Source organism: Myotis davidii, unplaced genomic scaffold (assembly GCF_000327345.1).
Source record: "Myotis davidii unplaced genomic scaffold, ASM32734v1 scaffold17, whole genome shotgun sequence".
Classification (NCBI taxonomy): Eukaryota; Metazoa; Chordata; class Mammalia; order Chiroptera; family Vespertilionidae; genus Myotis; species Myotis davidii.
In genome coordinates, this window is record NW_006288624.1 from 596,983 (window position 1) to 610,487 (window position 13,505).

The 13,505-nt window shown below is 48.9% G+C and overlaps 1 protein-coding gene and 1 pseudogene across 1 annotated transcript in view; both read left to right on the top strand.

The window, feature by feature from the left end:
• DPF3 (D4, zinc and double PHD fingers, family 3) overlaps positions 1-13,505 on the top strand; it is a 154,395-nt gene that overhangs the window by 109,347 nt on the left and 31,543 nt on the right. The window lies entirely within an intron of this gene.
• Positions 10,109-11,312, top strand: LOC102769603 (annotated as a pseudogene).

Below are 13,505 nucleotides of genomic sequence, written 5' to 3' on the forward strand. Positions count from 1 at the left end.
AAGGTCGATTGGTCGATTGGGCGGGGACCGCTGGTGGGAGGGGCTGTGGGCGGTTGGCCAGCCGGCCCCACCCCCTGGTCAAACTCCCGAACTCCCGGTTGAACTCCTGGTCGAGGGGACAATTTGCATATTAGCCTTTTATTATATAGGATAAGACAAAAATCTGCCTGGGAAGAGCAGTGAACAGGATTTCCTCTAAATATCTTGGAAAAGAATTCTGATAGAATAATTCTGCTCTGTGTTTGACTTGAGTCACAAAGATTGTACTTGATTTAGTGTGTGAAGTCATCTTCCCGCGAACCAGAAGTGTAGAAGTTGGGAATGGAGATAACTGTAAGAAGGGTTGAAGGAGGCCCGTGATGAATGGCTAGCATGAACACTCAGTCCGAAACCTCTACTTGGCTGAGCTATGGGTTCAGAGAAACTGGCAGTTTGTAATCCTGAAAACTTCCTGAGTTAAAATAGATTCTGTTTCCTTCGTAGACATCAACCGTTCATCTATAATTGAAAAATAGATCAATACGTTTTTACCACATTCTGTTACTTTGTACAATGATCCTCTCTGATTATTGGTTTGCTTATGCTACTGATCAATTAATCAAACATTTATTGAAGGTATTCTATGTTGCAATACTATGCTAGGTTTTTGCAGGACATAAAAGAGAAGCAACAGGGAATTAAAACAACTCTGGGAGATACTTTCTATGTGCTAGTTACCAGTGGGCTTTTTAAGGATGCTAGCTTGTTAAAGCCATATATCAGCCCTTTCAGGTTAAGATTATTTCTATGTCACATAAGTAGAAATTGAGGCTCAGAGAGATTGAGTTGACAAAGGCAGTAGTGACAGCTGGTAAAGTCTGATTTTTCTAACCAAGGGTTTTCTACTTATAAAATTCTCCCTACAGTGATAAACAACATCTTTTTTGTTCTTCAGGAGAAAAGATGGTTAGCCTATTATTCAAGATGAGACTATTTATAGTTAAGTGCCAAGTTGGTGCAAGATATGAATGCCAGAGGGCTCAGCAAGGGGAGTTCCCAGTGCAGGTAATGAGGAGGTGTTCGTGGAAAGGTGAACAGACATGGGTGGTCAAAGAGAAGGCTGGCCCCTGAAAGCAACAGTGGGGAATTCCTCTGCAGAAGCTCTGAGGTAGGCCTGCAGCCAGAGCAGAGATAATCAGGGAGGTGGTGGGGATCCTAGGCTGTGGGGAGAAGTCATAGGAATGTAAATAGCACCCACATTTTAGAGGCTGATCCACAAAAAAGGAGGAACATTCAGAAGTCAGGGGTGATATGTGCTCCTGAACAGGATGGATGTGACATTCATGTGAGGACAGCTGAACTGCGCATGCCAGGAAGTTGGGGTTCGTATTCACTTCCCCACAGGGTTGCCGCTGACCCTGTCATGCTCATCTTGCTTGGTATCAAACCTGGTGGTTAACGATGCCATGGGCATGTTCCACCAAGTGTTATTCTGAAACCGGAGGCACGGTTATCATACTTCCTACTTGTTTGCATTGGGGGAGGAAAGTGGGATGTCCTGAGTGGGTTGGCCCCAGAGAGCTTTGTACTTGAGGCTCAAAATCTATGATTATCCTCGGCAAGTTGGAGAAAGGGTTTATTTGAACAAGTACCCTTAGACGGAGGTCACTGAGTGTGGGAGGAGAAGCGAGGAAACCAGGCTCAGATTCTGGCCATTGGCCTTGTTTGTGTGTAGAAGCTCCTTTCTGCATGAGTGCCTGGAAACACTGAGCCGACTCACTCTTTGGAGGCCTGAGATTGCCATCCCCGGGTCCTCATTTCCTTCTCTGTCTTGATGTTGATCTCTCCCCACTTCATCTTGTCAATGGCCCCCTCACTGGCCACTAGGGCTGGCAGAGGTGTAGCCATGTGTGAGGAATATGGACCATCTCCACAGTGGCCAAGAATGGTCGGTGCTTCCTGACCTGCCAAATAGCCACCACACTCTCGATGTATCTTCCTAGCAGCCTTGCCGGGTTACTGTCCCACATAGAAATGAGTAGCCCAACACTCAGAAGGGTTAAGTGACTTGGCCAAAGCCACACAGAAGTAGGGCCCAGACTAGACTCCAGATCTTTCTGATACTTACATTAGTGTAATTGCCAATACTTGTTTTTGCCTATAGTGCTTGATGACAACTGACATGGCTAAAAAGTGGTAGAGCCGTGGCTAAAAAGACTATCAGATAGCATAGAACTGAAACCCACAAATGAATAAAACCTACCTTCCCTCTGAAAAAAGGAAAAATGATTGGATGCCAGCCTCTGGACCCACCCCTCTTCAACCTCCTACCCTTGCCACCCAACATTTAGACAGTACCTGCCTCGAACAAAGGTGAGACTATTTATAATTAAGTGCCAAGCACTGTCTCACCAAAGCTGGTGTGGCTCAGTCGGTTGAGCATCTTTCCATGCAACAAGAGGTCACTGGTCCGATTCCTGGTCAGGGCACATGGCCAGGTTGTGGTCTCAGTCCCCAGTAGCGTGTGCAGTAGGCAGCCATTGATGTTTTTCATGTCAATGTTTTTCTCTCCATCCCCTTCCTCTCTCTCTCTCTCTAAAATCAGTTTTTTTAAAATGCATAAAACAAGCCTTCTTTCCTTCATTTGCCTTTCACTGTAACCCCTGAGTAGATCTGGCACAGCCAGAGTGTTAATTAACTGTTCCATGCATCCACCTCTATCACCCATGAACTAGCTTGAAATTTCCCTGTGTGCCCCGCAGTGGACACCAGGCCTGCCTCCCATGTGCATTAGGCCTGTGGCAGGCAGCCCTCTGAGTTGGTGTGCCTTGTAGAGGTTGGGAAGGTTGGCTTTAAAAGGAGCTCCTGCCTGGTGATTGGCGCAGGGAGCCATATGAGACAGCAGCTTGCCCTCTCTGCTCCCTCCCATTAGTTTCAGGAAACTCTGTGCAGCTGCTTCCCCTCTTCTGGTCTCTCCGCTGTGCTAATCGCAGCTCATTTCTGTTGCATGCCTCATTTCGGGGGAGAGCGCTTCATGGCTCCCAAAATGTGAACAGGGAAATGAAGAACCATTTGCCAAGTGAGTCAGCCGGTTGCCACTGGGACTGCCGCCCCGCCCCGGGAAGGCCCCGTGACTTGTTCCAGGGTCCCCTGGGAGAGCTTCCCTGGGGCGTCCCCTCTGGACCAAATGGGGCCGGCTTTGTACAGTAAGGGAGAGAAGGGTCCCGGGGGTCACTGAGGGCCAACTACACATGGCCGTAGGCTCTCTAATCTCAGTACCTCTTTTAACAACCCTGTGGGGTTGGGCCCATTTTGTGGCCGAGGGAACTGAGGTGGAGGAAGGGTAAGTGGGGACTTGCCCTATGTCAGGCCAATGTGCATGTCTACGTGACTTCAAAGGCTCTTTCCTTTTTAACCATTTCATCCAGGAGGGAGACCCTCCTGCGTCCTCCCCATCCTTCCTTAAATCAGGGGCTTTGGGCTTCTCTTTATTTTTGTAACCTCCCCTCCAACTTCCTCTGGGAACCTTACTTCTGTAGTAACGAGTCCTGCTGGCTCCTGGGAGGACCCATCCCGGCTGGGAGTCCTGTTTCCCACTGCTGGTCAGCACCGTGGGTTAAGCCGGGATGCTGACGAGCCCCGGTTTCCCAGCTGCCCTGGCCAGTCGCTGTGCCAGCAGCTCTGCAGGACCAGCTTAGGTGGCTGGGCGCTGTCAGCAGGGAGCAGAGGGCTGCTTCTCACTCCCAGGCCGGGCACTTTTCCTTTGCTGGGGCTTCTCTGACTCATCACCTCATTTTTAAGGCCCTAGGCATCATTTGGTTGACCTGCTTCCAAAGAAACTCACTATCTTTGTAAATATTAATAAATTTAACTTGGTATTAGTCAGATGATCTTGCAAGTTCCAGGGTGCCATTTTGGTGAGAATGTAATATTTTTTAAAAAAAATGACTTATTGTTTTCATCACCCCGTTTTCCTGTCTTACCCTCGTTGTCTAAATAGAGGAATGATTCTTTAAAAAATTTTTTTATTTAAAAATAGGTTTTTATTGATTTCAGAGAGAGGAAGGGAAAGAAAGAGAGAGGAATGCTTCTTGAGACCCCATTTCTCTGAACGCCTTTAGAGCTGTCATTTCTCAAAACTTCTCCCTCCAGGAGGCTGTGAAAGGGGAGCCGGGTGCCGAGAAGATGGTGCCCGAGAAGGTTCTTGCCGCAAGGTTTGAGGTGCACTCATCTTTCCGGAAGGCAAGCCAGGGAGCAGTCAGCTGGTGAGGCCCCAGGAGCTGTTTGCTTTGCTAGCCAAACAGAAGAGGCAGCCAAAGGCTCAGATGCCAAGGTTCCAGACCACCGGGGCATGCTGCTAGGGGCCAGCCCACGCTGTGGAAAGACTGAGGAGACCTGGGTTAGAGTCCCCGCCCTGCTGCCACCCTGCCTGTGACCCTGAATAAGTCACTACAGATTTGGGGCAGGGGGGCTCAGTTTCCTTGTGTGTTTAAATAAGGGTTTGGACCTGATGGTCCAAGGTTCCCTCTGGTGCTGACAGGTTCTGAGGGGACCGAGTCCAGAACCCGTGATGATGCTATGCTGTCTGAGAAACTGGTTTGCGTTGTAACCACAGCTTTTTGGAAGCAAGTTCTTAAGCCACTGGGGTCACTTCAATGGGGGAAGTTTCAGGCACTGCTACAGGGCTCTGTGGAGGGAAGAAAGCAGTTTCTATCCCCCTCCCAACCCAACATGACCACTATTCAGGCCTTGGAGGTAGATGCCTCCTCTGACTACCCACACCTGTGAGTCTGAGGACCACCCACTGCACCCACCTCGCTCCCTGATTGAAGGGGCAGATGGGTTAGGGTGGGACAGGGCGTGTTCTGTGTGGTCTGGGGCACCGTTGGGTGCACGCCTGCAGTGAATCGTTGATGCCGCCCAGCTCTGGCCTCCCAGAGGGCAGGCCCCATAGCCCCCGAGGCTGGGACTATTTCGGATGAAGCTCTGCTGGCTTGGGTGCCGCCTGTCCTAGGCTGTTGGGTACAGAGAAGGGGCGTCAGAGCTGGTCCACAAGGGAGGAAAGAGACACAGGAGGGTACTGCCAGGGTCTCAGAGGTCGCTGTGGACCTTGCAGCCCGAGGCTCTGGACTCCCAGTCGGTGCTCTGTCCCCCACAGGGCTCCTCCTCCGGCTCCCCCTTCTCCAGGCTGTCTCCTCTGTCACTTTCAGGGAGCGAATGAACTGCTTGGCCTTGAATCCTTTCCATTCCTCCCCTTTGACTCTGTGAGGGCAGGGTTTGGAGATGGCCTTGACCTGGTTTCGACCTGGGGTATTTCCGGCGTGAAGAGGAGAGCTGGACCTCAGGGCAGACAAGCAGCGCTGGGTCCGGAAGCTGCTGGGCCGTGAGAAGGCCCGTGCCCTGGGGAGGCTGCTCCTCAGCTCTGGGCCTCTGGTGTCAGGAGAAGGGCCGTCCCCACTGCCTGTTTCTGTGCTGAGCCGTGTGGTGTGGCCCACGTGGATGTTGGGATAAGTGTGGGTTTGCATCCTGCCTCTGTCACCCCCCGCCCCCTGCGAGGTTGTGTTGAGCGAGTTACTTCCCTGCTCTGCATAAAATGGGGACAGTGACACCCAAGTCACAGGTTATTTTAAGAATCGAATGAGGAAGTGTGTTCAAAGTGCTTAGCGTCCAGGAAGCACCTTGATAAATTGTGGCTGTTAGTAGTAATAATACAAACACCCGCGAGGGAAGATTCAGAACTGAGTCTGCATCTTTTTAGGAATTTGGCCAGAGTTCTGGTTGTGTCTTCTGATTGAGTAAGGACCGATATCTTGTTTTTAGTTCATTCTCTTACCCATTCCTCTAGCTTCCTTGTCTCCTCTCTTCTTTGTCTCCTTTCTTCCGCCTCCAATATTTTCCCCAGATGGGCTAATTCCTCCTCTTCTCACTTTATCTCTCCTCTCTGTTCTCATGATGCTGAGACCTCTTTACTTATTCAGGATCCAAAGTGCATCCTGGCAGTTCTGACTGCTGGTGCCCTCCAGCTAGTTCTCTGTTCTCTGTGAGTTCTGCCTCCCCCATCATGAGGGTACTACAGCCCCCAACCAAAGGCCCCCCGCTGGCTGCAGGGTCCCCATCACCCCCTTGAGATGAGAATGTCACCATCATGAACCTTTCTTGCTTTCTATTCTTTGGGTTCCTAACCATCATGACAAGTCGATTTATGAGTCTGGAACCCAGGGGAGAGGTCTGCGCTGGAGACATCAATGTGTGTGTTAATTGTGTAGATGATATTTAGGGGAAGTGAGTTTAACTAGGTAAAAAGAGATGTTTGGAGTAAGAGAGAAGAGAAGGATCCAGCAAAGGATGCTGAGAAGGGGCAGCCGGGGAGGACAGGTGAGTGTGTGGAGGAGAGAGTGTGTGGAAGGGGAATGGAGTGCTTCAAAGAGCTCCCTTTGAAGGAGTTGTGCTAAAAAGAGGAGCAGGAACTGGACCCTCAAAGTGGGGGTGTGCTCATTGGGAAGGGTCTCTTTGAAAGATGGGAGCTCTTACAGCATATTTGCACGCTGGCAGAATGGTGAACTAGAGAGAAAAAGTGATGATGCCAGAAGGAATAATAGGAGGAACAGAGTTCCCGGGGAGTGTGAGAGGTTGGGATCCAGGCACAGGTGGGGGATTGGCCTCAAGTAGGATATGTCATTCCTGATAATGGGAGGGGGGCACAGCGTAGGGACATGAGTGGCTATGAATGGAGAAGATGAGATAGTTTATTCTGATTACTTATATATTTTTTCAACTAAGTAGGAGAGCATGAGGAAGGAATGTGAGGGATATTTGAGAAGGTGGGGAGATGTGGGCGAGTAATTTGACCGGGGAAATATGGGAGCACAGCCAAGATTTGTGGCCACTGTTTAAATGGAGACTGGTCAGCACAGGGATGTGCTTTTCTCTGCTTGGGTTCGGGTGGAGGCTTGGGCTTAACTGGAGTGAGGGTAAGGAGGAAACGGAGAGAAGGGGGTAAGCAGATCTATGCAAGGATGCGATTTTAGGGATGGAATAGAGTCTGTGGTTATGGGTGCATGAGAGGCGATGACAGAGAGGGTGGTATGTGGTGAGAAGTGGTGTGTCAGTGGATTGGAGCTTCCGATGAGATTAAAGAATTGATGGTATCCTGCCTGGCTGGGTGGTTCAGTTGGTTGGCGTGTCCTCCTAATATGCTGTGGTTGAGGTTCGATCTCCTGTTGGAGTATATTTCGGAAGCAACCAGTGAGTTTATAAGTGGGCGGAGCAGCAAATATCTCTCTCTCTCTCTCTCTCTCTCTCTCTCTCTCTCCCTCTCTTTTTCTCTCTCCTGCCTCTCTCTCTAAAATCAATAATAAAAAAAGAGTTGATGGTATTCTGAATAACTTAGGACCAAGCTGACTATTACTAGTGTTCTCTTTGGAGTTTTGCTCAGATATATTTCCCTTAAAATAATTGAATAGACACTAAAATAGAAAATGGCAAAAAGCAATGCTTGTTTTGTAACTGTTTAACTTATTCACTATTTAATGAGCACAATTAAATTGCATTGCAAAGATATTCAATGGTTAATGATGACACAGTGGAAATAATATCTTAAGTCTTTCCTACCTCCATTGGATCGTTCACCAATACTGGGATGGGCATCTGTGTATGTTTGTATTGATACAGAGGAAATATTCTAAGTTTAGTTGGTCATCTAAACAGCCTTATCTTGGGCAGAGAGCATATGTTGCCTGTCTCAAGCTGCTGAAAGGAAGTGAAGGCCTCTTGTTTATGCTCAAGACCCACAGGTTTCTGGCAAACAGAACTCCCATCAGGAAGACAGCATCTGCCTGGACGCTGGCCAATATGAATTGACATCCTCTACATCCAATAATCACAGGGCTGTCTACAACACTTAAGAGAATGTTGACAATAGGCTATGAGGTTGAGAGAAATACAGAATTTCTGGGAATGGGAATAGATGTTTATTTCTTGGTGCCAAAACAAAGCAGAAGAGTGGTAAAATCTTGCCTATTATTTTTTTCAACATGTTTTCCAGTCTAACAAAACAGTAGCACATACCCTATTGCCGTGATCCTCACAGTAGAAGGATGAGGTGGGCAGGAAATGGTTTGGAGCCCGCATTTGACCAAGGCAGACCTAGGTCACAAGCAGCTGGTAGCCTTGCTAGTGGTCCCACATGCAGGAACCTCAAGGAGAATCTAAGAGGCAGAGGTCACCAAGTGGGGCCCCGGGCTCCTCCATCAGGACCACCTCAGGGCACCACCTGAATGGCAGGCTTCCGGCTCCTTGGGCCAGGGGACCTACATGTGTATGCACTCAAGTTTGGAAGCCACTGGGTCAACAGGATGGCACTGCCGGGGAAATGGGAGGACCAGAGACCGACAGTTCCTTTCTGTGATCCTGTTGTCCAAAGGAAAAGGAAAAATTCCTCCTCGAAGCAAGGAGAGGCGGGAGAGGGGAGCTTGGTATGTGTGTTGAAGGAAGAAGAGTGGAGAAGGGTCTTCAGGGGGATTGAGAGGCTGGTAGAGTGGGCACCAGAGGCTGAGAACCTGAACAGGGAACCTGATTTAGATCAGCCCACATGGGCCTCGGCCACACAGGACTTTCAGACTCACCATTCCGCTTCCAGCCATGAAGCTCTGCCCCTGACTGTTGCCCCAAAGGGCTTTTAAGGGCTGGTCATTCCTGATGGCATTCTGCAGGGTGGCACTGGGGATGCTGTGCGTGTGTGCTGGGTGTAGAGTCGGGCAGTTTCCCCAGCCTCCCAGCTCTTGGGTTTCCTTGTCTGCTTTGGAGAGCAAAAAAGGCTTCCCAGAAGTGCGGCCACTCAGGCTGGTCTTGACAGATGAATAGAGGTTCCCAGGGAAAGCAAAGGGTGGAAGTGGTATTTTATTGGTTCTTTTATTCATATACTGGAGGCCCTGTGCACGAAATTCATGCGGGGGTTGGGGGTGGGGGTCCTTCACCCCTCCTGTGCCCTCTCGCAGTCCAGGAGCCCTCGGGGGATGTCCAACTGATGGCTTAGCGCTGCTGCGGAGGTGGGAGAGGCTTCTGTCACCGCAGCTGTGCTCACCAGCCGTGAGCCCAGTTCAGGACTTCTGACTGAGCGGTGCTCCCCCTGTGGGAGTGCACTCACCACCAGGGGGCAGCTCCTGCGTTGAGTGTCTGCCCTCTGGTGGTCAGTGTGCGTCATAGCGACCGGTTGTTCTGCCGTTCAGTTGATTTGCATATTAGCCTTTTAGTATATAGGATGAATTGACATTCACTCATTTGATGTGAGTTGTTTTGGTGGAGAGGTGGGGAAGGCAGTCAGAGGAGAGAGAATGAAGACTGCTTGGGTATCCCAGAAAGGAAGGGAGTGAAATTAGAACAGTACATGTCAAAACCCACTGTGCGTGTGAGTCACCCAGGGATCTTGTCTAAATGCAGATTGAGGTTTGGGAGGTCTGGGCTGGGCGTTTCTAACAGACTTCCAGGTGATGCTCATGCTGATGGCCCATGGACCACACATCAGGTAGCCAGAGTGTAGACAACCCGCTTGACAGGTTTGGCTGTGAATGGAGTCAGACTAAGGACAGTGTGATCTTTGTGTGCAAAAGTGTGATGTTTGAAAAAAGAGCGATGGTGTTGGTGGGGTGGGGTGGGGGAGAAGGAACATGGCAAGTGCTTCTCTGTGTGACTGTTGCATAGGATCCAGTGGTGGTTGGGCCTGTGGATGTAAAAGAAGACGAATCTAAAAGGGCAGTTATGACCTGACAGCAAAGAGTCTTATGAGGCTAAGGAAGTTACTTCCTGCCCTGGGCAATGAGAAAAATGGGAATTCCTTAATGAAGGAGTGATATATTAACCACTATTTTTAAAAACCCTGTGTTAGAAAGAGTCTTCCAGATTATTTTCTGTAATAACAGAAGTATGTGATTGGGAATCCTGTCTGTCAGTCCAACCACAAAACCATTTGGTTTACGGTCCTAGTTATTCTGATAAGGTCTTCGACTCATAGAAAGGAAAACAGGAGTTAAATATGTATTCGAGAGCCATCCTGCTCCATCCTAGAATCCTTTAGTAACACCCACGTGGCACGGAAGATACCCATTCCTTCTGAGACCAGCCTTACAGGTATTTCATGCACGGAATTTGTAAGGAAGGAGATAGCTGTCGCTACTCGCATGACCTCTGTGACAGTCCATATGGTGTGCTGTGCAAGTATTTTCAGCGAGGGTACTGTATTTACGGAGGCCGCTGCAGATACGAACATAGCAAACCATTGAAACAGGAAGAAGCAACTGCTACAGATCTAACTGCAAAACCATCCCTTGCTGCTTCCTCAAGTCTCTCACCAGTCGTTGGACCAATGGTTGAAATGAATACGGGCGAGGCTGAGTCAAATTCAAACTTTGCAACTGTAGGAGCAGGTTCAGAAGACTGGGTGAATGCCACTGAGTTTGTTCCTGGGCAGCCCTACTGTGGCCGCACACCCCTGCGGGGCTCAGGGACCAAGGAGGAGCCAGAGAAGGAGCCAGCGGCCGTGGACACAAAGCAGCTCTGTCCCTGTGCAGCGGTGACAGAGTGCTGCTCCGGGGAGAACTGCGTGTATCTCCACGGAGGCTCCTGTGACATGTGCGGGTCCTACACCCAGAGGTCGCAGCCCAGAGATCACAGCACATAAAATCCTGCATTGAGGCCCATGAGAAGGACATGGAGCTCTCGTTTGCCATCCAGCGCAGTAAGGACAAGTGTGTGGGATCTGCATGGAGGTGGTCTACGAGAAAGCCGACCCTAGTGAGTGCCTCTTCGGGATCCTCTCCAACTGCAACCACACCTACGGTCTCAAGTGTATTTGCAAGTGGAGGAGTGCTAAGCAATGGGAGAGCAAGATCATAAAGTCCTGCCCAAAATGCCGAATCACATCTACCTTTGTCATTCCAGCAACAAGGCGTGCAGGTATTTTGGTGAAGGACATGGGAGCTGCCCATTTGGAGGGAACTGTTTTTAGAAGCATGCGTATCCCGATGGCCGTAGAGAGGAGCCACAGAGACAGAAAGCGGGAACATCAAGCAGATATCGGGCCCAACGAAGGAACCACTTCTGGGAGCTCATTGAGGAAAGAGAGAACAGCAACCCCTTTGACGATGAAGAAGAGGTTGTCACCTTTGAGCTGGGCGAGATGTTGCTTATGCTTTTGGCTGCAGGTGGGGACGATGATGAGCTGACAGACTCTGAGGACGCGTGGGACTTGTTTATGAGCTGGAAGACGTTTGTGACTTGGACCTATAGCAGCTTGGCGTGGCGTGGGAACTGGTCTGCTGAGCCCAGACAGTGGCTGTCCGGAATCGAACCTGGGACCCCTCAGTCCTCAGGCCAATGCTCTATCCACTGAGCCAAACTGGTCAGGGCTAAAGTTAGTTTTTTGTAACATGAACTTCAGTCAGACAGTTAGTGTAGGTTTGTTGCATCATCTGTTTTCAACCAGATTCACACAGCTGGAGGGTGTTCATGGACGTGCTGCACTCATTCTAGGGACCCAGGTTCAAAAGCCACAGCCTTGGCCCTGCTCGGGGGTCCAAGAAGAGGAGATGGGTGAAGGATCTGAACTGTGGCAAGTAGCCTGTGCTACAGACCTAGAGGCAGATACTTGAGGTTTCTGCTGAAATCTGCACATCTGTGTTTTCATATGTTCCCTACCCCACAATCCCTACCCCATGCACTTGTTCTGTGGTTTTGGTCTCCTGATAATTGCACACAAGTAATGACTACTGGATAACCATAAGCAGGTGCGAATGCGTGGAGATTTTTACTGTTCAGTATGACAGGAAGATTCTAATAGAATGATTTACTGGCAGAATTGAGGTGGACTCCCAAGAGCTGGTAGACTTGGCATGTGTGAGTGCGAGTGTGAGGTCAGCCTCGCATCCCTGCCTGGGTGCAGTGTTCTTAGCCTTAGTGGAAAACCTTGGCTTAGTGGTTCAGCCTCGTGTGGTAACTAGATCTTACAGGACAAAGCAGTATGTTGGTAGCCGTTACTAGAGCAATGCTAGCTTTGTCTGTCTATATGAATAATGGGCTTAGCCATAGAGGGTAAAACTATCTGGTTATCCCATATCTTAACACAAAACGGGGTTGTGGATACACAGTTGTATTTAATGCTTAATGATCTCTTACCCTCTCCAGTTCAGGCACCTTTTGGCAAACCTTTGTCCTCGCTTGAGGGGTTTTGTTGTGAGGTTTTTGTATTTTTGTGGGTATTCATTCCCACAAAATGTGTGCCTCATTCCATCCCTGTACTTTGCAGGTAGACAAATGTGATTCAAAACTGTGTTCTAAGGTGTTTCTTGTAGTGGAGTCATTGGTTTGCAGTAAAAAGTTATGCTTTCCCACTCTAGGGGGGTGGGGTTGGGTTGGTAATTCACAAGACAAGCTTAATTGTTAGAATTCCTTGATTTAAAAATTTAGCTTGAATTTTGTTGCTGTTTCCTGAAAATAACTTGGAGATGTTCCTGAGTTGTCCCATTGACTGCTTTTGATTCCTTGGGTCCCACCCATTCTTTCACTTTAAGAAAAACAAGTTATTGTTACAGAGGTCTCTGTATTTTACAGCTGCCCTTTTATAAGAAGTACTTTCCCAAATAAAACAATAAAACTCAGACATGAGGATTGGAAGAGAATGTTGACTTGACTAGCGAAGTCTGCCACAGGATGGGATGGCATAGTGGCATATGTCCCACACATTTAGTGATCCCGGAGGGAGGTCAGATTTCCCATGATGTATTCCTAATTCTCTCTCCTATTCCTTGGGTGCCTTCTTCTTGCTGGTTCTGGGATGGAGTTGATCACCACTCGTCCTGAGGGGCTTTGTGAATCTTCAAACAGTTTGGATGCTCTTGTCCACATTTACAAAGTACCAGGAAGGGCTCTACTGCATCACTTTAATATCGATGAGTGTTTGTACTGAAGAGACTGCGTGTCTTAGGGCATCATTTCTATTAAATCGGAAGACAAATGCTGGTAACTGGAAATAGCCATTGATTTGCTTTCTCCTGTAGTATCTCAACTCCCTAATTTATCTAGAGGAAAAAGATAAAGCCCATGTACAACCAACTCCTCCAGCTTTCCAAATAAACAGTGAGGTCAGTCCTCATTTATGAATTTGTTGGATAAATACTTGATTAACTGTAAGAGAAAACCAGGTTAATTTAGATGAGAATTTGGCTGGTGGAAAACAATTTGTCAGTTGGATTGAGTAGCCAAAGGTGTAGATCAAGTGAGGGGCGGAGGGTGGCTCTGGGTTGGGGTTTGGAATAAATGCTGAGTGAATACAAGGCCAGATGGTGCTGGGTTTTGACGTTCTCCCATGGAGCCCGAGGATGTTTCTCTTTTAAGCAGTGTTGGTTCAGCATGATGTCTGTCTCCTTGCTGAGGGTGTTGAAGGACATTAGGGACCTTGTGGCTCAAGGAACCTGGGTGAGAGGCTTCCGGGGAAGCTGGCTGTCCCCATCCCCATCCCCATCCCCATCCCCATC